This window comes from Dipodomys ordii, unplaced genomic scaffold, assembly GCF_000151885.1.
Source record: "Dipodomys ordii isolate 6190 unplaced genomic scaffold, Dord_2.0 Scaffold137, whole genome shotgun sequence".
NCBI lineage: Eukaryota > Metazoa > Chordata > Mammalia > Rodentia > Heteromyidae > Dipodomys > Dipodomys ordii.
In genome coordinates, this window is record NW_012267353.1 from 3,743,780 (window position 1) to 3,767,022 (window position 23,243).

General features: G+C 35.5%; 1 pseudogene; it reads left to right on the forward strand.

Annotated features, from left to right (window-relative positions):
• LOC105996835 overlaps positions 1-14,214 on the forward strand; it is a 66,865-nt pseudogene extending 52,651 nt beyond the window's left edge.
• Positions 14,215-23,243: the final 9,029 nt, after the last annotated feature.

Here is a 23,243-nt window from a genome sequence, read left to right on the forward strand (position 1 = left end):
AGTGGCACTGTGGCTCAAGTGGTAGAGTGCCAGCCTTGACCTGAAGAGCTGAGGGACAGCGCCCAGGCCCAGAGTTCAGGCCCCATGACCGACCAAAAAAAAAAAAAAAAACACCTGTTGTTAATTGTTGCTGTCTTTATATTTTAGTTCCTCTATATGAACCCATTGTAGGATACCAAGCTGACAAAGATTGGATACCAAGCAGGTACCACATCAATCAAGCTTTTGTCCATGAGTCCCTATTGTAGTGATAGCTTTTCAAACTTAATGGGTTCAAGGTAATCCCTGCTTGGGAGTCATTTCTATTTATCTTACTGTTGCTGCAATTTGGCCAGTTTTATTGACAGACTCCCTCCTACCGGGCCTGTTAGTATTCTGACTGAAATGTAGAATATTACATGAACTGAGATATCTCATCACAGCACGGAACAAAATCACTTTCTGGATACTTTCTCAGCAACAAGAAAGATCAAAGTTTATCATGGGACATAGTTTATCAAGAGAACAAAGTTTATCAAAGGACCACACAGAGCCACTTGAAAGAAATAACTGCTCAGGTAAGAAGTGATACTCCAAGTGAAGTCACTTGTGCTTGCAATTTCAAAATTAACTAAAGGTCGAGAAAAATATTTATAAGCATGGTAACTGATGCTTATGGCTGTCTTCTCCCCAACAAGATGGGAATTTGTACCCTTGCCTTTCGTTTTTTTTTGTATGTAATATATTATTGTGAAAATATTGTACAGAGGGGTTACAATTACATGGGCAAGATAATGAGTACATTTCTTATCAAGCATTATAGCCTCCTCCTTTTTTTCCCCTTCCCATTCCTTCCCATCCTCCCCCCCACCCAATCTTCCCCACTCCCCCCCCTTCGCACCAAAGTTGTAAAGTTCGTTTTCGACATAATGACTTGTACATCTCCTTGTTGCAATGGGTCCACCTGTATCCCTATTTAAACAATTTGTTTTTCCCCTTCCCCTCCACAAATTATACCGACATCAAATACAGTAAAAGCAGGGGTTATACTGTGGGGGAGGGACATACAAAGCAACAAAGAAATAATCTTATAATGTGTTAGAAACAATCACATGAAAGAAAAAAATCATTTGAATGCATATCTTAGGGTTCATTTCCCTAACATCACCTTATCTGACCTTTTCTGCTTAACTCAGACATATATTAGATATTGCAAATAAGGGAAACCATGGGACCTATGTTTCTTTGGGCCTGGCTTACTTCACTTAAAATTTTTTCCATGTCTTTCCATTTCCTAACAAATGGGGCAATGTCATTCTTTCTGATGGAGGCATAGAATTCCTTGTCTTTCCGTCACCGGCTATTATTACATCTCCAGAAAAAAAACCTGAGATAATCCTTTCAATATAAGGGGCTACCAACTTGAAATACCATGAAGTCTAGATTAAGAAATAGAAGACATTTTTCATGTGATCTAGTCAACAATAATTTGTTGCTAGAATAATAGCCAATGACTTAGTCCAAATGTTTATAAATCTACAGTAACAAACTGACTCCTTAGCAGCTGTGATTTCATTTAAAAAAATTCTCAATACAGATAAGTGGATACAGGCAAAGGGCATGTCAAAGGGATGTCAGAACGAATCTAGTTCAAACTAACATCTAGAATAACCCACACAACACATATCAACTTAGACAGTAAGATACTCAAACATGGGTCTCAGGAGAGATACCTGGTTCAGGTTGCCTTGACTATTACCTTCCCTGAGACCTCTATCTAATACAATAATTCTGGTATTTGGCCCCTCTAGTTTCAACCTGATTATTAAGCTTGAGATCTCATGGAGTCTATCAGGCTACAAATTGCCATAAAAAGAAACAATATAAACTGTCCTTTGCAGTTTTGCTGTATTCCATAAGGACAGCACACAAACTATATACTATCTGCCTAAAAGACCCTTCCTTCCAGGAGGATGACAAACAAACTTGCTGCACTCTCCTCTCAGCAAAAGTGGCCTGGAGAAATCATTGCCAAGAGAGACAGCATTACAGGGCAGGTCTCTAACAACCTGAATCTAATGGTTAACAAAAATAACAGCTTCCAAGATTTTTCCAAACTTCAGTTTACCTGCACAAAAATAACAGCTGTATAAATTTCCCAAACTTCATTTTTATCCTGTGGAACTTTATCCACATGCACATCCTAGCAATAGAACGTGGTTTCAAAGAGCCACAACACTTCCTCTCCACCAGAGGAAATACACTCATCCAAGCCCAACCATAGAACGAATCCTGTCACTGAAGTACAGATTATATAAAACAAAGAATTTAGCCAACCTACAGAAGCCCAAAAAAGACAGAGCACACCAAAAGATAAGAAAAAGGCACATCTTGTTGAAAAAAGATTCACTACATCACATATTACTTAACAAAGAAAAAAAATGCTACAGTTGCAGATTGAGAAAACACTATCCAAGGTCTGCAGGCTTGGGAATACCTGCCTGAGAGGAAAGACCAGAGGGCTGTGAATCTTTATCACTAGGGTACTCTAGGAAATCTGTGCCTATGAGAAAAACAGCTCAAATAAATCCAAGAAATTGAATCATTTGAATGAGAATGAAGCTGGTTTCTGCTAGCCAAACAGGTTTGGGACTCCCTGCTGAATCAAAGAATAGACACCTAGCACCAGTCAGCAGCAAAATCTCAGAGGTTCTTTCCTCCACCTAAAGTTTCAATTAAAGGTTAAAATACACACAGAGTGTGTTTTATGTATTGACTATTTGTTCAACTCTGGTTTTTCCAAATTGTAATTTATAATAAGGCCATTTAACTTCACCAATCATTTAATCCATTTAATATTTGATTTCTCTCTTTTTAGTCTCTATTTTGTTTATTTTTAAACTGAAGCTATCATATCTGAATCACATCCTAACAATCCTTTCTTTGAAATATGTTTCCATCCCTTCACTGCCACTTCTCCTCATCTATACTACCCATACCTCCATCATTCAAGATATAAACAAATTCAGAGAGGATGGATGAAAAAAGACCTTACAAACAAACTCATCAGGAATTAAGGAGTAACTATACTTATAATGAAATCAATTGCAGGTCAAAATCAGTAAGAAGAGACTAAAAAATTATCACCTCATATAAAAAAGGGAATGAATGTTCCATGCACTTATATGTTCCATATGTTCCATATGTTCCATATGTTCCATATATGTTCCATATATGCACTTAATAGAGGAACACCAATTCAACAAACAATCCTGGACTTAACAGTACTGACAAAACCCAAAATAAATAAAAATTAAATAATAAAACCCATTTTGTTGTATTATCATTCACATCTAAGGTGAATCTCTTCTTTAGTTAACTGGGTTTTTTTTTTTTTTTGGTGAGAGTGAAATATGGATATGAATCTAAGTAACTTGGATGCCATCTTGGCATCTTGCTATTAATTATAGATGGGGACTTTCCAAACTCTAGAGTTATAGAGGACACCCTTTGGACTGTAAAAATTGTCATGGGCTCCAGGAAACTACCACTTCATCTAGGTAATTGGGGTCCTGATTGTCCTTTATTGTCCCTATGAATCATCACTTTATTAGAGTTAAGTATCACTACTTAATCATTTAACCTATATATTATCACTTTATTAGAGTTAACTATCCCCACCTTTTTTGCCTATGTATAACCACTTTATTAAGAATAAATATATTCACTTTGCCTTTGTATAACCACTATTATTAGGAATAATATCTTCATTTAGCTTGTTTCGTTTTATGTATGACACTTTTGTTAGATAGTTAAGATTTGGGGTCTTCACCTCAAGTACGCGTCCTTGACTTTAGAAACTATGTGCTAGCTCTGTTCTGGGCTGCTGGTCTTTCAGACAGGAGTCCACCATGCAGTCACTGGCTTTTTAATAAATACTCCAAATTCGACCTTTTAAATTGTGGCATCTCTGAATCCCAATAATTGAGAGTACCTTACAACAAGAGTACAGTGTTAAACTCTTCCATTAACAAACACATTTTACAAATATATATACATATAGAGATACCTACATATCTATATGTATATATACTTATATATCTGTATGTATATATATTTCCTCTAAAATCAGGAACAAGATTCATTTTCTCTACTAATTTCCAATAAAGTGCTGAAATTCCTAACCACAGCAATAAAAGGAAATGATACAAAAGGAACCCAAAGGGGAAAGAAGTAAGGAAACTATCCTCATAAACAGATAAAAACTTACTTCTGAAGTACCTAGATAAACCTCCTCATTCCCAGGTGCTGAAGCTAATGAATACTTACAGCGAATGAGCAGGAAAAGAAAGGAAAAGTAAAGGAAGGAAAGAAAATAAAAATCCATCCTTTCCCATATATGAAAAAAAAATGAAGTTGAGGATTAAATTGGGAAAGAAATGCTGTTTGTAATAGTCTGAAAAAAGTAAATTAAAATACCAAGTAATCAATATATATATTAACAGCTGAAGGACCACTACAACTAAAACTATAAAATATTGAAGAAATAAACTGAAGAAAAGATTAGGAGTGAAAATACCTCCAAATTCTCAGACTTGCAAAATTAATATTATGAAAATGGACATACTGCCAAAGGAAATCTACAAATTCAATACAACATACATAAAAATCCCAATGTCATTGTTGACTGAGATAAAGACAATATAAAAATTCTAATGAAAGTCCTAGAACAACAGAAGCAATTTTGAGTAAATTAGCAATAATGAACGAAGGTATGACATTCCAAAACTTTAACTTTACTATGAGCTACAGTAGTAAGATTGGTACTGGCACAAAAATAGGTTTGAAGACCAGTAGTATAAACTAGAAGTCCCATTAATAAACCCATATACCTGCATGCATCTGGTATTTGATAAAGTAGTAAAAAGTACATACATGTTGGAAAAAATGGCAATCTTTAACCAATGGTGTTAGAAAAATTGGATATCTGAAGTAATATGGCTGGCACCATATTGGCCACAAGGTTGAATGGCAGGGCCTAGCATCTTGTCTTCTTGCTGGGAGAAGGAAATGCCCCCACCCATCACCTGCTTCCCAGGTGATGGGCATGCCTGGAACCATGTAGCCAGCACTTGGCTGAGAGGTTACTGAATCTGTCAGTCCATTGCCTGGGACTGGGAATTTCCTGTGGCCCTGCCCTGGGCTTGGGCCCTATTTAGGCCCAGACCAGCCTAGCTGCCTCTACCACCATGTCTCCATGATCCTGTCCTGTGTCCTGTCTTCTGGCTTGTCTCTGGTCATCATGGCATCCCAAATTTCGTTCTCCATCAGAGCTGAATTAGCTTGTTGGTATTATTTTTGTTCTTTCCTTCTTCTCTCGCATTTTTCCTAATTCTGTTTTGTGTAGTTGAGTGCTGCAGGCCTTTGTAACAATGGTCTGCCTGTAGCCTCCTAATTGTATAATAAAGACTCCAATATTTTATATTCAAAAATGTGGCTTCTGGAATGATTCACCTTATAACACATCCATATGTAAAAAACAAAACAAAACTGGATCTCTTGACTGTCACACTGTCTACTCAAAATGGACCAAACACTTCAATTTAAGACCTAAAATCTTGAAACAAATACAAGACTGGCTAGGAGGAACACTAAAACTACTGGCATATTAGGAAGGAACTTTCTGAATACAGACCAGGAGTTCAGCTTATTGATAATTGAGAAATCATTTTGTAACAAGGCAAAAAGTGTCTGTACAGCAAAGTTTGTATTTAATCAAGAAAAATCAATGTACTGATGTACTTTGGCCTTAGCCAAAGTACAGCCATTCTGGACTTAGACTCCATTTTGAAGGCTTTTACTGAAAGTATCCATTGTGAAGGCCTTTACTGAAAGTATCCATTGTAAGGACTTTTACTGAAATTATGAACTCAGGTTCCTGGAAAAACTGCAAAATGACCTAATAACATTCTGCCCTAGCTATAGCCTAACAATAGCCATCAGTGGATGACAGGAAGGTACCTAAAGCTCCAGATGTTTCTTAAGATAACATAGTTAACATAGTTTGTTGCTTAACCACTTAGCTCATGCACGCTAGCCAATAAGATTGTTACAAGATTCACTCACTAAATGTCAACCAATCATGTAATCCTTAAGTTGGAAACCCCCTACCCTTGCTGTAACCACAGTAAAAACCCTGCTAAACTGGAAGTCAGGGCTCTCAACTCTGACCCGCTCCACAGGTAACGATTGTGAGTCCAGGCTGGAGCTTGCAATAAATGACTCTCATGTGCTTGCATCAGAATCAGTTCCTTGGTGGTCTTTGGGGATCCTTATCTGGGCAGAAGATCTCAAAATGAAATGTCTTTATCAGCTATACATCTGACAAGGGCATAATATCCACAATAGACAAGGCACTCCGAAACTAAGCTGTCCTAAATTCAGTAAACCAATGAGTGCACAAAGAAACCACAGAATTTCTCGCAAAAAGAAGAAAGAATTACCAATAAAGACATGAGGAAATGCTCAAAATTCTCATTTTAATATGAATCAAAGTAATATTGAGATTTCATCTTACCCCTGCGAAATCATCCTATATCAAGTATACAAACAATAAGTGCTGGTTGTGAGTTGAGGAAAAAGGAGCTTTATTATACTGTTAGTGGGAATGAATATAGTGTAATATTCAGGAAGACAGATTGAATATTCCTAAAAACTCAACATACAACTAGCTTGTGATCAAGCAATACCATTTTTGGTCATCTATCCTGAATATTACAAGTCAGTTTGCAGTAAAGACTCTTGAACATCTATGTTTGTTGCTTCACAGTTTACTATAACCAAGGAAATCAAACAGCCCAATGCTCTATGAGCAGATAATGAAAATGTTGTGTGTGTATATATATATATATAAATATATAAATATATATATATATAAAACACTTTTAAATCAAATGTATAGCATAAATTATTACTCTTTTTAAATTCTTTAATAACTGATTAATAAGAAAGGTCAAAGGAATAAAATTGTTCTTTTGCTTTCCCTTATCTAGTTTTCCTAAATCAACTATGGACATGTCTCTCTACTTTGTGTGATCACCTCTAACCATAGGCTACATTGAGAATTACTAAACCTGGAAACTTGCTACTCTCTTCTTGAAAGGTTCTTCAATTGTTCCACTAAGTATGAGTATAGGATTATCATCTTCTGCCATCAAAATAAATATAACACAATGGCTACCACTCAGAGTGCTATTTATTCATTCATTAGTTAATAGATTTAGCTGAGAGTAAAGCACTGGGTAACTGTATTCATACACACAACTGTTCTCCTATGTCAGTTGAGGCCTCATTATCAACCAAAATAAAACCTTAAGTCCTATGACAAACAGCTGCTTGTCTCAAAACATGGCAATTGATTCTGAGAAAGCAAATATTTTTAAGAGGTCCACTTAAGAGGACTTCTTAGGGTAGTAAAACTAAACATGTTGCAATGTACACAGAAGACATTATAAAATCAACTAAGACTTCACAATTGCTGTATGAAAGACAATAAGTCATTAACACTTTATTGGTTCAAATGTATTGGGTGGTCTATTTGTTCACTGCCAGCTAACAGACTTATCAATCACACCAATCAACCATCTATGTATTTCTTGACTTCCATATTGCACCCCCCCTTTCTGTTTGTTTTCTTTCTAAAATGGAAACCATCACATCTGAACCATAGTTTCTACAACTTAATCCTCTTTCAAATTGGGCTGTAGATCCCAACTGTGTAAAATGTTAAGGGATCCCAGTAACCTAGAGAGGATAATGGGCAGCCACCTTACAACAGCCTGAAAAGACCATTGACAAGACTACTATACCCAAAAGTATTTTGGAGAACGACAGTACACCATCTCCCAGAGTCTGGTTTAACAAGGAAAGCTACCGCTAAAGATTCTTAAAATTACTCTTTGTAAGCCTATTAGCTATTAATCTGTATAAGATTAACTCTGGTTTCTCCAAGTTGTAAATCAGAAGGAGGTGATTCACCTTTCAATCTTACCACATTTTCCCCATTTTTTTCTTCCTTGCTCTTCTTAAGGGAAATGACTGTATCTCAACTATAATTACCACCAATTGTTCCTTTCTTCCTTTCTTTTTCTTTTTTTTTGTGCAGTCACAGGGTTTGAACTCTGGGCCTAGACACTGTCTCTGGCCTCTTTTTTTCATGGATGATGCTCTACTACTTCGAGCAACAGCTCCACTTCTGGTTTTCTGGTGGTTTTAGAGATAAGAATCTTACCAATCAACCTTCTCCATTTAATTCTTGAGCTTCATATCACCACACTTTCCCCCCTTTTTTTCTTTCTCACACTTCTTTAATGGAAACCATCTTATCAGAACCATAATTCCCAACAATTATTGCTATCATATATCTGAGTTTCAGTCCCTGTATACAGTAATAACATATTACTCATGTATCTCCCACCTCCATTCCCTAATTTTCTTCAATAACAAACTACCTACTAATAATCTGCTCAAATAATGATCATTTGTTTTTCTGTTCTATTTCCTTTGTTGTGTTTTTTATTTCAGTCTTCTGTTTCCTGCTTCTGAATGTCCTATTGGCTAATGTACTTCTTTCTCTTCTTCTAATATCCTTTCTCTTTTTTCCTTGTCATTCTCTCAGACTCCCTATTACTGAAGTTTGCACCTAAACATCTGTGTATGCACTTATTCTTTTCTCCACACTTTCACAATACGGGGTCAATACAACATTAGATACCTTTCCCCTCCCCTGAATAACTCATTTCATCTCCCCACTAACCTGTCCTGTAAATACCAACTCTCAATACTTCCCAACCTATATCGTAAAATACTTACAATTATTCCAACAGAACTTCCCCTTCATCTCTGAACTACTCCTACTATGGTGAATTATAACCTTCTAGAACAGAAAGTCTCTCAGGAAAATTCATATATTTATACTAATTACTTATTTTTTTCAAAAGTCAAGGGTACAGGATAGATTCTGTTAGTGTTACAGGGTACAGGAGAAGTCATGAACAAATTTCACGTACTTGAGTTAAAGTAAATTGAATATTGAGTGATGTAATGAGAATAAAAGTAAGAAGAATTGTGCATATATTTAAGAGACAATCTATGACACACACAGAAAATGAATTCAAACAACACTGAAGTTCTAAAAAAGTCATATCCTGTATTTTAAAATGTTCTTGATTCCAACACAATAGTATATGTACAAAAATTGGTAAATATCAGGTGGACCTGTTGTAACAATGAGAAGTACAAGTTGTCATGTCGAAAACGAGCTTTAGAATGTTGGTGTGTGGGGGGAGGAGGGGGAGAATGGTTGGGTGGGGGGGTGGGGGGGAAGCTGGGAAGGGATGTGAAGGGTAAACAAAGGAGGAGGCTGCAATGCTTGATAAGAAATGTACGCATTATCCTGCCCATGTAATTGTAACCCCTCTGTACAGTATGTTCACAAAAATAAAATAAAATTAAAAAAAAAGAAAAAAAATTGGTAAATAAGTACACAAGAAGCCTGAAAATAAAAAATAAAAATAAGAAACCACTATGCATGGTGACAAATGCTTCTTATTTTCAACATGCTGGGGGATAAGGCAGAACAATTGAGTGTTTATGGACAGCCTTGCTAAAATAATAAAATTCTGTGGGAAAACAAAACCAAACAGTAAAAAAGTTTGTATGTGATCAACTTAAAGAAAAAATAAAACAACAACAAAAAATAACAACTCAGGGACACATAACATAACAACAGATTCTTAAGGGAAATAAGGGAAGATTAAATTTGGCATATAACCAAGAAACCACACAGAAGAAAGTCAAGGTGGAAAAGTGCATAGAGGAGGAAGAATGCTAACAGTTCTCTGGACCAGGAGAGGGAATAAGAAGTCAGCAAGTCTTTTGATTTTATATCAATTTTTATCAATGTATCCCACCTAGGGATCCCTAAATATAGTGGTAGGAAAAATAAACCAAAATAAAGAGAAAATAAGTGAAATGAGGCAAAGCCCTCAATCAAATCTCCTGTTTTTAAAATATGTGGTTTCAACTAGAGAGAAAATAATGGCAATAACAATACCTAACTGCTAGCCAGCTACTGGAGGTTCACACATGCAATCTTAATAACTCAGGAGACAGAGCTATGAAGACTGCAGTTCAAAGACAGCCAGAAGGTCAAACAGACCCCTTTACTCCAATTGAACAGCAAAAAACTGATGCTGTGATGCAAGTGATAGAACTCCAGATTTGAACAAAGAAGTTAACTGAGGAAATGAGATCCTGAATTGAGCTCCAGTTCTAACATAAAGCACACACCAACAAATAACTAGTATGTTGCTGGCAATAATAGAAAAGGTACTACATTTAAATCTGTATTTCATAGCTAAAATATAAATAAATTCATATATACTTTAAATGAAGTCATGAAAGTATTTGAAGAAAACAGACATCAAGTTTTCTAACTGTGGTGTCAGGGAGAAATCTAAAAGCAAAACACAAAAATAAAAAGTAAGAAAACACCAATAAAATATTTGAAAAAATCATTTTTATATGTGTGGGGCAGATGGGCAGCAAAGATGGCCCCGAGAGAGATTGGGCAGAGCCCGAGTTGTTTACATTAAAATCTGATTGAATATCATGATCAGGTTTAGTGACCTCAGTGTGTGAACAGCTCGTGGACAGCAGGGAAAGTATAGAAAGCTTAGACGCATGATAGGGTGACCTCTACAGTGATTGGTTAGTTCCTTTTCCTCCCCTTTTATGCCGTGCAGTTTTTTGCTTTAAAAATGCTTGCTGTGTGATAATAAGTTCCTGCTTGGCTTGACTCCCTGCTACATCTGACTGTCTCTGAGGCTAAGGGAGGCTGGGGAATGGGCAAGTGGTGCACTTACCTTTCCTCGGACCCCGTCCGTCTTCCGTGGGATGGACGAAGACAAGCAATTATGCTTTATAAAAATTAATTTACAATACATTTGATAGTTAATATCATAAACTTTTTAAAGGTTTTAAAGCCTTTAGATACAAGTCTGCAGGCAACAAAATGAATACAACAATTTTTTTAGTAGTTTTTTAAAACTCACTAAAATGAAATCTTTCTATTCTACAGTGGTGCCTCACATTTTTAATCATAGCATCTCAGAAGGCTAAGGATCTTAGTTCAAAGACAGCCCAAGCAAGAATGTCCTTAAGACTCTGATTTCTAATTATACACCAAAAAGCTACAAGTAGAGGTATAGCTCAAGTTGTAGAGGACAATAAGCTACAAAGTACCAGTAAGGCCCTGAGTTTCCTCCCCAGTACTGGCACAAAAGACAAAATAAAACATATTTTCAATCAAATGAAATAAATTCATGTATTACTGAGAGTAATATAAATTGTCACAAATTTTCTAGAAGGCCCATTGAAAATATATATAAAAAGCACTAAATGCACAAATATTCTTTAATCAGTTGGCCTTTTACTCAGTGTAGCAAACAATAAAATTAAGGCAGCTTGGTAAGATAAAGTAATATTTATCTCAACTGAAAGTACTATTATAAGATATTAAAAGTTGCCACCAGTATTTCTCATTCTCAGTTCGTGCTTCCTACCTCAACATATAAGATAAATAAACTAATATTATTAAATAAACAATATTATCTACTGATTAGCAAGAACTTATCCAGAGACTGAGGGAAAATAAACTCCTCCAACAGCTCACTCAAAAAGTTCACTTCATCTTCTACCACATAGTACATCTATTCACTTTCAATTCACCTATCGCCTTTATAAATATAATCCCTTTCCTGCTTCTAGTGACTAAAAATCCAAATAGTCATCTTCTTCATAAACACCCTCACTAAAGACATAACACAATTACATCCTTGGACTCACATGACTTAACCAAAAGAAAACTTCAAGTGAAGAGGTAGCACATTCCATTTGTGAATGGAATGTACAAATTAATCTATTCCATTACCATTTGCTCTTGCTGCATGAAAGCAGGACACATTTTCTAGAGCTAGGTTTAGAACTCAGAAATCAAGACATAAGTTCAGGAATAAATATAACAAGCGCTTTGGAAAAACGAGGAGTGGAAAGGTATCAATTCGTTATCATGACAGTGATTGAGAATTGTATCCTCGCTTCCCTGCCTGAGTCTCACTGAAGATTATGTGAGCAGGGAATTTGTTCTTTGCAAAGAGCACAGAGTTCATTTTTGAGATTCCAGCCAGCAACATTTTCTGGATTATGATGGAGATAGGTAGCTTAGGTGCTACCTATCATCTGTACCTAGATACTGAATCCCCTTAGATAAAATCCTCTGTATTTATTCAACATTTTCAATGGCATGCTAATTTCTTTTATTGTTTCTTTGTTCATTTTTTTGTTTTTGATTGTAAAAATACTGAACAGAGGAGTTACAGTTACATGAATATTGTAATCAATACATTTCATATCAAGCATTATTAGCTGCTATTTTTTAATATCTTAAATTTCTCAATTATTTTATTCGTGCCTGAAGAGGACTAGTATGGAAAAAATAACATTTTTCCACCAAAATGGTGATGATGTTTCTGTGATTGATGAACAACATGGAAAGTTCTACTATGCTCAGATCAGGGGTTTTATCTAGGACCAGTATTGAGAGAAGAGCGCAGCACTGACGTAGCTCATTCCCACTCTCTCTAGCCCCACATATTTACTCTAAAAGATACCAAAACTGCTTATAATTGTATATATTTCTCCAGACTCATTTTTCTGCTATGGCTCCAGGGATTGTATATCTTTATATACCAATTAAATTTGGTATGCCAGACATGAAATAACTGACCTGGGGTATGAGGTTGCCATACTTCTATTTCTCACTGTATATTTATAAACATGTGTATGTTTATACAGAAGCCAATTTCTTTTGGTTCTAATTTATATGAATTGGACTTTTGTCCAATTTCGTCCAAGTTTTCAGGTGTCAAGTAATTTTTTTCTACTTTGAACACAGTGTGAATCACATGTCATACACTCAAATTTTATGCAGAAAATTTTGCCAATTGTTATGTGGTATATATACCAGATTCCATCCACGTGGGAACCATATGGCAAAGGTGCTTTCTATCTATGCTACATTTCGTTTTGTTAGTCACTGAAGAGTTAGTGACTGCATTTTATGTACAGGTTCAATAGTAACAGTGGGGCAATAATGATGCCTTAGAGGATAAGACTATTAACATGTGATAGTTATGCTGGCATAAATTTGTGTACATAAGGCTGATAGCGCATCACAATTTTATCACAGCTTAGTGTTCAGACAAACATGAATGCTAGAGTTGTACCAAAAACTGCAGATATTAATCTTACTGAATTCTGTTCAGGATGTGACACTGCTACTTGCTATTATAGCTACAGTAATCCAGAAGGCAGTGGATTTCAGTATGGCCAAAGATTACTTCACTTGTGAACCTAGTCATTTGGGCTGAAATCATTGACTATTTTTTGTTTTAATGCACATTTTGATAATGCTGCTCCATAGCTATTTTCACCTCTTGGACCACCAAGACTTACTGTGAGTTAATCTTTTTGTATTGATAAGCACCATATAAGGTACTATATTATTTTGTTTCTGATTATTTCTATTTATTCATTTATTTAAAAAGCTGCCAGAAAGAAAGTTTCTACTAAAGGAAAAGGGTGAAGACATATTTTTAAATTTAAAAAAATCCCATCAAAGCTCCCGAGACTGTTTCCACCATCATCACTGCAGAATCAATGTTCTACAAGGGAATATATTACCAAAATGGTGATGATGTTTCTGTGATTGATGAACAACATGGAAGGCTCTACTATGCTCAGATCAGGGGTTTTATCTAGGACCAGTATTGAGAGAAGAGTACAGCCCTGACGTAGCTCATTCCCACTCTCTCTAGCCCCACAGATCAGTTTGACCCTGTGTCTTATATCATATGGCCAGAGGAGAACCTTCCCAGGAAGATGGAATACTTGGAATTTGTTTGTCATGCACCTTCTATTTCAAGTCAAGGTCACCACCATTTCCCACTGTCTCCACCAGACCAGAAAAGGGCTATATATGGACTCATGTTGGACCTACTCCTGCAATAATGATTAGGAGACAGTTACCAACCACTTGTAGTTACAACTAAAACCGAGGCTGGGAAACTCAGTAATATATCCCTTACCCAGCATGCCTAAGACCCTGGGTTCAAAACTAACAAAAAAAAACCCAAAAGTGGATTTTTCATTTTCTTGTATTTATACAACTCTGAAAAATACCAGATACTGCTTCCACGAATTGCTTTTTTTGGTCAGTCGTGGGGCTCGAACATGAGGCTTAGGTGCTGTCTCTGAGCTCTTTTTGCTCAAGGCTAGTGCTCTACCACTTTGAGCCACAGCTCCACTTCCAGTTTTCTAGTGGTGAATTGGAGTAAGAATCTCATGGACTTTCTTCCCTGGCCTGGCTTTGAACCATGATCCTCAGCTGCTAAGTAGCTAGGATTACAGGGAGCCACCAGAGCTCAGCCCATAAAATTCTTATATGGGAAACTAAAAAGTGTGTTCCCAATGACCTAGTAATTGTTAACAAATTCTGGCAAGTCTCACTTGGGGCAGATTCAGCTGAACCAGTCATGATGGATTTGATCAGGCAGGACCCCATTTCCCTGTTTTGGGGTGGATATGTTCTGCCCTCAGAATAATTTCCAGCAAGTCTCTCTCCATCTTCTGTATCTTCTCTATGAGGAGCCCTGGTTGGCCCTTTCAAGCTAGCATCCCGTCTTTGTGTCTACTATTTCCAGGCAGACATTTCTTTGTCAGTACATGGGCTTGAACTTCACACTTGGCATTGTACCACTTGATTCATGCCTCAATAAGTCATGGCTTAGAGAAAACAAAATGTATTTGAAGGAGAATGTTAGCTTTCTGTTTGTGTATCTTCCCAGGCAAAGGTTGCAATTTCTGAGAGACCATTAGGAGTAGGCACCATCTGTTTTTCTTCATAATTTACTTCCAGAAACTCAAAAAATGGATAATATTTTTATAGAACTACAAAATATTCAGTTTTAGATTTCTGCTCAAAGGTTTAATCAAATAAAATGTTGCCTTGATCAACAATAAAAAAAGTAGTGTGGGCTTCCTTTAATGATTATTACTAATTCAGATTAAAATAGGCCTGAAGAAAGTTTATTTGTAAAGCTGGAAATTCTGATAATTACTCTAATTCCCTTATAAATAAAATATTAAAGCTTTCTATATATGTTCCTAATAATTAAATGTACCTTACTTGTATGTAAAGTTCTTTTGAAATTTCATTCTATACAATGTTTTCTATATATGAAATACATATTTTATATCTATTATACTATTCTATTATTGAATTAGATGTGTACACCTATTATGTTTTTTATGACTTTATTCTATTTAAATTTCAATTTTATCAGTAAGGTTTTGTCTTCCTCGTATCCTTACTACTGATCTTATGCCAGCTACTCTTCTTATTCTTACTAGCCTCCACAGGTGCTCATAGGTACTATGTATAGTTGAAATGTCCTATAATGTGATTTTACCTTATGGGCCTTATTCATTGTCCCTTTGCTTTCTTTCCTTTGTATTTTAATACTTGACAGCTTAGGAATTTTACTTGTGCTGTCTTCCCTTTTGTATGTTCTAGATGAAAGTGTACATCTGTGATTATTTGTGTCACTGTAGGTTTTAATATTTGGCTCTCTACCTTAATATTTTGTGTTAATATACCTAACTGGCTGTTGTAAATGATTATTTTCTGAATTATACATTTGTTAGGCCAATTTGAATATGATCATTATGCTAAATATTGTGAGTTTCTTCTAATTCTAAATTCTTCTAATTCTAAAGATATTTGCCACTGATTTCATAAACATTATGTGTCCATTTGTGTGATCACAAGGCTTCACCATCTGTGACAGCTTGTAAATACATATCGCCTGTTGCTCAATTACAGACTGAGTGCGAGTACCATAGCAATGATTTCTGCATGTCGTGCAGACAGTGCGGTACCTTACTCCATGAGGCATGTTTCGTCCTGAAGTTTGGGGCATGCTGCTATCCTTGGGCCACGGGGGCTAACCCGTCTCAACCAGGTATTAGGGAGGTTATTTGACCAGGCAGGACCCCATTTCCCAGTTTAGGGGTGGATATGTTCTGCCCTCAGAATGAATTCTGGCAAGTCTCATTCCCGGCTGATACAGCTCAATCAGCCATGATGGGGGATCTTTGACCAGGCAGGACCCCATTTCCCAGTTTCGGGGTGGATATGTTCTGCCCTCAGAACAATTTCCGGCAAGTCTCTCTCCATCTTGTATATCTTCTCCTCTATGAGGAGCCCTGGCTGGCCCTTTCAAGCTAGCATCCCATCTTTGTGTCTACCATTTCCAGGCAGACACTTCTTTGTCAGTATATGAGCTTGAACTCACACTTGGCATTGTACCACTTGATTCATGCCTTTACTTTTGACATTTTGCTGGTAAATTGGAGATAAGAGTCTCTGGGATTTGTCTGCCCATCTTGGCTTCAAACCAAGATTCTCAGATCTCAGCCTCCTCAGTAGGTAGGATTACAAGCATGAGCCACCAATGCCTAGCTTTTGCCCAGGTTTTGATCAATCTGGATACCAGAGAACTCTTGAGGACACAGCTCTATGTACTGCAGCAAAGGTACCATACATCATATGGTAATAAGTATCTCGCTCGTTTTTATCTTGATCAGCCATGGGGTTTCTGTCCTTGATCATTTTCACTCAAGGCTAGGGCTCTACCACATTGAGCCACAGCTCCACTTCCAGTTTTCAGGCAATTAATTGCAGATACATGTCTAATGGTCTTTCCTGTCCTGGGCTGGCTTTGAACCTAGATCCTCAAATCTCATCAACTTGAGTTGCTAAGACTATAAGCAAAAGCTAGCCAAATATATTTTTCAAAAATATGTACTTTTTGATGTATGTGGAAATTCTCTTCTGTGTAACCCTTCTGGAAGAAATTATTTTCTTGGTCCTTAATGACCTGGGGCCATAATCTTGTGCCATCATGATATCTAATTTCAATTGAGCCATAAGTGTTGCATAATGTAGAGTTGTTTGGAAGGAAAAGATATACTCAGTGTTCTTACTGCATATTGTTATATTGCTCCCCCTGTGAAGTACTGTGACTTCTTTGTAGTTTTATATGTAGTAGTTTGTCTGGCTTTTGTTTCCTGGTTAGATATAGTGCCTCTATTGCCATAGTTTTGTCAGTCACTGTCTTTGGTGTATCTCTGAAATATGATGACCATGTAACTACTAAAAATTTGCAAGTGATATCTTGTTTGATTTTCATTCCCTCAATAATTCACATTCACTTTCTAAATTCCTCAATTACTTGCCTTTTTATGCTGCTAATATTTCCCTGTCTTGTTCATTATTATATTATCTATATATAATAAGATGAATTAGTTTTGGAAGAATACTATTGAATACTCTATTGTGAAATAGCTAGTGGGAGTATTATTAAGTAGTGGGAGTATATTAAGTAATATTGTTTATCATATGGAAATTTAATTCACTATAAGTATTACAAAGCATTTCCTAATTTTTTGACAATTGTTTAATTAAACTTATTGTACAATAAAATGGAATTCTAATTATACCAATCTATCCTGAGCAAACCATGCGAGAAGCATTGATGGATCTTCCTACAATGTCAGTGTTAAGTATGACTTTCTAGCATTTAAAAAATTTATGAATGAATTATTTTATATGAAGAAAGGCACATGAGAGTTTACTGCCTTGTTTAATTTCCTCCACTGTACTATCATCTATTAGTTTGCAAAACTGTTTTTAATGTGCTACACTTCCAGGTATTTATTTTTCAAGGGCTCCCATAATCTATATACAAATAATTTCACAGGAGTAGGAAATGTGATAGGTACTATATTTTTGCTAATCTACATTAAACAATTTTACATATTTTATTGGCCATCTTTTTTAATGCTATTAGTTCAACTTTAATGTTGAGAATATTTCTATACCTTAGATGATATTGGGTCACTATTACAGCAAATTTTTTTTGCTCTGATTCTGGTGTCTGCAGTTATTTTGGCACCAAATTTTCCTATTTGTGTTGGACTATGGATTTTCTTAGTGATATAGTATCACTAAGAAAATCCATAGTCCAACACAAATAGGCTTTTATCAGGGATACTGTACTCTAAAAATATGTGTGTGCTTATTTTTTCTTCTGAATTTCTATTGCTAATTATATGTCAGGCCTATTATTCACTGATATTATGAAGCTATTTCTGATGTGTATCTCATTTAGCTTTTGAAATTTTTTTCATGTTTCTATAGCTCTCATTTTGCATATTTCTTTGTTGGTTACTCTAAGAAAGGAACTTTTACTCTGAAAATTATCTCTATTTTCCTGAATTTGATTTCACATGTAGTTATTTAAGGTCCAGTTTGCCTTCGTTTTAGGTTGTGCCGCTTAGTGTTTTTTCTCTGTTGAAACTTAGTAGTAAATATGAAAAGTATAGGACACTGATTTGGGTGTAAATTTCTCCTAATTATGATCTTGTGTTGTGTAGAGAGTTGTGATAATAATTTAAAGGCTTGTAATACATTATGACTCATCTGGCATGTCCAATTGTTTTAAATTTTTTTGAACAGTTGAATTAATTCTACATGCATAGAATTCTGAGTTCACCAATCTATTCTGAACAAATGATGTCAGAAACATCAATGGCTCTTTCCACAATGTCAGAACCTATCAGGTAACAAACATATTCAAAAGCTGTATCAGGGGCTGGGAAGGTGGTTCAGTTGTAGAGTGCTTGTCTTGCATGTATGAGGCCCTGGGTTTGACTCCTCAGTACCACAGAAAATGCTGGAAGTGGGGCTGGGAAGGTGGCTCAGTGGTAGAGCACTTGCCTTGCATGCCTGAGGCCCTGGGTTCAATTCCTCAGCACCACATAAGCAAAAAGAAAAATGCTGGAAGTGGGGCTGGGAAGGTGGCTCAGTGGTAGAGCACTTGCCTTGCATGCCTGAGGCCCTGGGTTCAATTCCTCAGCACCACATAAGCAAAAAGAAAAAAGCCAGAAGTGGCGCTGTGGCTCAAGTGGTAGAGCACTAGCCTTCAGCTGAAGAGCTGAGGGACAGCACCCAGGCCCAGAGTTCAGGCCCCACAACTGGACCCAAAAAAATGCTGGAAGTGGCACTGTGGTTCAAGTGATAGAGCGCTAGCCTTGAGTTGAAGAGCTGAGGGACAGTGCTCAGGCCTGAGTTCAGGCCCCATGACTGACAAAAAAAAGCTACATCCATTAACTTTGGAATAACTTAAATTTCCAAGTATGACTGAGATTACATGATAGCCAAGATATTGCCAATACAAAGCTCTTTTTTCCCCAACCTTAATTGCTAATATTAACTCTCAGATCATACAGTAAAATTCACCTATATATGGTCACTGCTATAATTTTAGCAAACTGTTATATTCTTACATAATTCTTAAGAATATAATTTTCCTCTTTATCTCCCTGTCCCATCCTTCATATGAAAGAATTCAAGATTGTCTTTAAAACTCCCATAAAACTCCTTATTTTACTGAACTTGGAAATAAAAGAACATTTGGTACAACAAGGAATTAAACTGTAAAGATTGTTTAGCCTTCGTATCACAAAATAAGGTTACTCTGATCAAAATTACACATAAACAAACATTTTAATAATGAAGTTTGTTGTACAAATATGTGAGGATTGAAATTTATGTGAAATGATCAATAAAATTTTAAAACGTTCACAAAAGTAAAAAGGATATTCTTTTTTAAAAATGTCCTTTAACTCCCAACCCACTAGACTGTGCTTGGGGACAGCCCATGGGTCCACATTTTGCCTAGAAAAATTAGTAAACATTTATTTCTTTATTTATGAAACCCAGATCTCATTACTAGAACATTTTTGTTGAGTTACGGGGACTGAATTTCAGGGTTTCAAAACTCTTAACATTGAGTATGTGATTAACCATTTATATTCATTGTAATACACTACCCCAAAATTTTTGCTCCCAAAATCTGTTGGCCATTTCACATCCCAAACTGTATATCATCCACACTTTCAAAGTTTCCCAGAATCTCATCAATTTGATTATTGTTAAAATTAACACCAAGGTCTTTAGCATAGTCTTATAGTGTCTAATATCAATCCACTATCAATACAGTAGGCTGTAAGTGTTTGGGCAGGTGGAACAAGGAAACTATTGTTTAAGATGATGTTAAAATACAATTTCTAATAGTGTCCTTTTTACATATGAAACAAACAAGTTTTTACTATCCACATTTCTATCTGTAGTCTGATTTGTTTAGATTCCAACAGATTTACCCACTAAGTTTGGCTGGCAGCATTATAAAGGACTCTAGCTAACCACTCAAAACTATTTAAAATACTTTCTGCAAAACAATTCCAAAGATTTCTGAAGCACATCATCAGTTAGACCTGCAGCAACAACCCCACTTTTGCTACCAATTTTCTATATTAACTACTTGTCTCTTCACTGTGACCAAATGCATCATACAATCACTTAAGATGGAAAAATATTATATTGGTTCCTAATTTTGGAGATGTTAATTAATCAACCAGGGAAATAAATGGTAAATTAAAGGAGTTCACATCACAGTGGCCAGGAATCACAGAAAAGGGAACAAAGAAATTGGGTCAGGCAAGATATACCTTAAGAAGATATCCCTTGGTCAATTGCTTCTTCTAATTATGACACAATACCAAAAATTTTGAGAGAAGGAAAAACATTTGCTAGGCAAATAAAGAAAAAAAAGAAGCAAATATAACATGAAACACTGGGAAAGTTAAGATTTCCAGAGCATAAAATAAAACCTTTTGCTGAGGATTGGCCATAATATCCCTTAAAGCCTGAAAAAAAATTAAAACAAGATCCCACAGAAGGAAGGTCCTGGCAGCACTGGCCTTCTTGCCTTGAAAAATAATCACTTCTTAAAGGCCATGGCTTAAGTTAAAATATACTTCCCTTCCAACCCTGAGGAAACAAAGTCTGAATGAGCACAAAAATCAGATTTGAGTATACCACATACTCCCTTTACAAGATCTTAGGCAGATGAAGGCTCACCTAGAGAATTCTCAAAGATCAATTTAATATGCTAATATAAAGCTCAGTTCTCTATCAAATTAGTCCTTTTAATAATATTCTATTCATGGTTAACAGCATTTGTTTAAAGTTCTATTTGTTTTTAGGATTTCTCTCATAGGTACATATGACCTTTTTCCAGACGATCTACAATGATGTCTAGCTCTTTTCTGATCCTTTATGGTGTAAAATATAGTTTCTTGTCCTTTGTCCTTTTAGCACAGGACATGTGGTTTCTCTCATCCACCTTATGGTACTAGCCTGTCAATCAAAAATCAAAAAGTGACTTAAGATCTTTTCCTAGAGAGAGGTTTTTGATGGTTAAGTCTCCAGTGGATCCTCTTTTTTAAGAAATTAACCATGTTTTCTTGCTCTAACTCTGGACAAACTTTGTGGTTCAATGTTCCCAGAAAGGTATTCACTCCATCTTTGTGCTACTAGTTAAAGCAGAAACAAATCTGTCTAATCTTGTTCCTCCAAAGGCATTTTCTCTCTAATTTTAGAGAGGCTCCTATCTTGATTTTTTAAATAGTAATTATTTTATGATTAAAAAGTTTTTCTAATAATACCCTAAACTAATATTTACACATATTTATTTTTGTGTATTCACCAATCAAGCAGTGTGTAAAGTGTGTAAAGCCTTCGTCACTAGAATAGAAAACAAATATTTTGACCGTTTTTCATTTTTAAGCCCAATATTTATGCATAACTCAAGTACACGTACACATGTATGTAAGCATTTTTAACTGGCTTATTTTTTAATACATTATGCTATTAGAAGAGTTGGACATCATATCTCAATCAGGTTTAATCAAAATACAGTCTTTCAGAAATTAATTCTGGGGAGATAGGGGATAAAGGGTACAATTTTAAACTCAAGTGTCAAACAAGGTTTTGAGATTTGGTTTTTGACAGCGTATAGAGATTTTAACAATAACTTTTGCATTAAAAATACCAGTATAAGATTGCTTTTCTTTCTAGATACAGAGCATTTTATTTTCTTTAAAAACAATATAGTATTTAATTCAAAGGTTGTTTCAAAGACATTTTAAACTATTAACATGACAATGACAGTGAAGAGTACATATAGAGGATATGCTTTTAAAAGGACTGCTAATTTTGTATAAGGAAAAAACTTTAAAAGAGACAAATTTATCTTAACTGGTTATCTAACAAAATTAAAACATATATCCAAATGTTAACAATAATAGAAAGTCTGATAATAATAGATAATAATAGAAGGTCTGAGTATGTTTCCAAATAGAGATTAGATAGAACTTAGAAAATTTTTGCATGTGATTAGATTGGTTGTAATTTAAATGATTATGTATAAATCAAGGTCGACATAATGAAGCTAAACTAGCCACCAATTCTTGACTATAATGGTGGTATGTCTTAAGAATATTGTAAAACTGACAGAAAATATTACTTATCAAAGTAATTCCCTGTGTACTATTAACTAGTGTGTCAAGATATTGACCACCTGAAAATTGTCTTAGGTAAAATTCAATCAAGTGTCTGTCTATCTCGAGGTCTTTTAGTGGTCAGCTTACAACTAAGTATATAAAACTATAATGTTAATTGTTGCTGTCTGTATATTTCAGTTCTCTAAGTAGGAAATTTTTGTAGGATACAAAACTGACAAAGACAGGATACCAAGCAGATACCCTCTAAATTATACCACACAAATCAAACTTTTGTGCATATATCCCTAATTGTACTCAAAAAATTTGCTGGCAACTAAAATGATGTCAATCAGAATGAATATTCTAACATACTATATACAATGAAAATAATTAAACTGTGTATTCTGTTGCTCTTTTAAATTTTAGCCATAGCTACTCTTGTATCTTTTGCTATTGCAGATTAAGTCTTATTCATATTTGCAGTCAGGACTACATAGGGATGTTTCTTACAAGGAATTATTTGTCAAAATTAGCTTTTCAAACTTAATGGGTTCAAGGTAATCTTGGCTTGGAAGTTTATTCTATTAACTCACTTTTACTGAAATTTGGCCAATTTTCTTGACACAGACTCCTTCACAATTGACCTGTGTGAATCCTTGCACCAACAATGGATT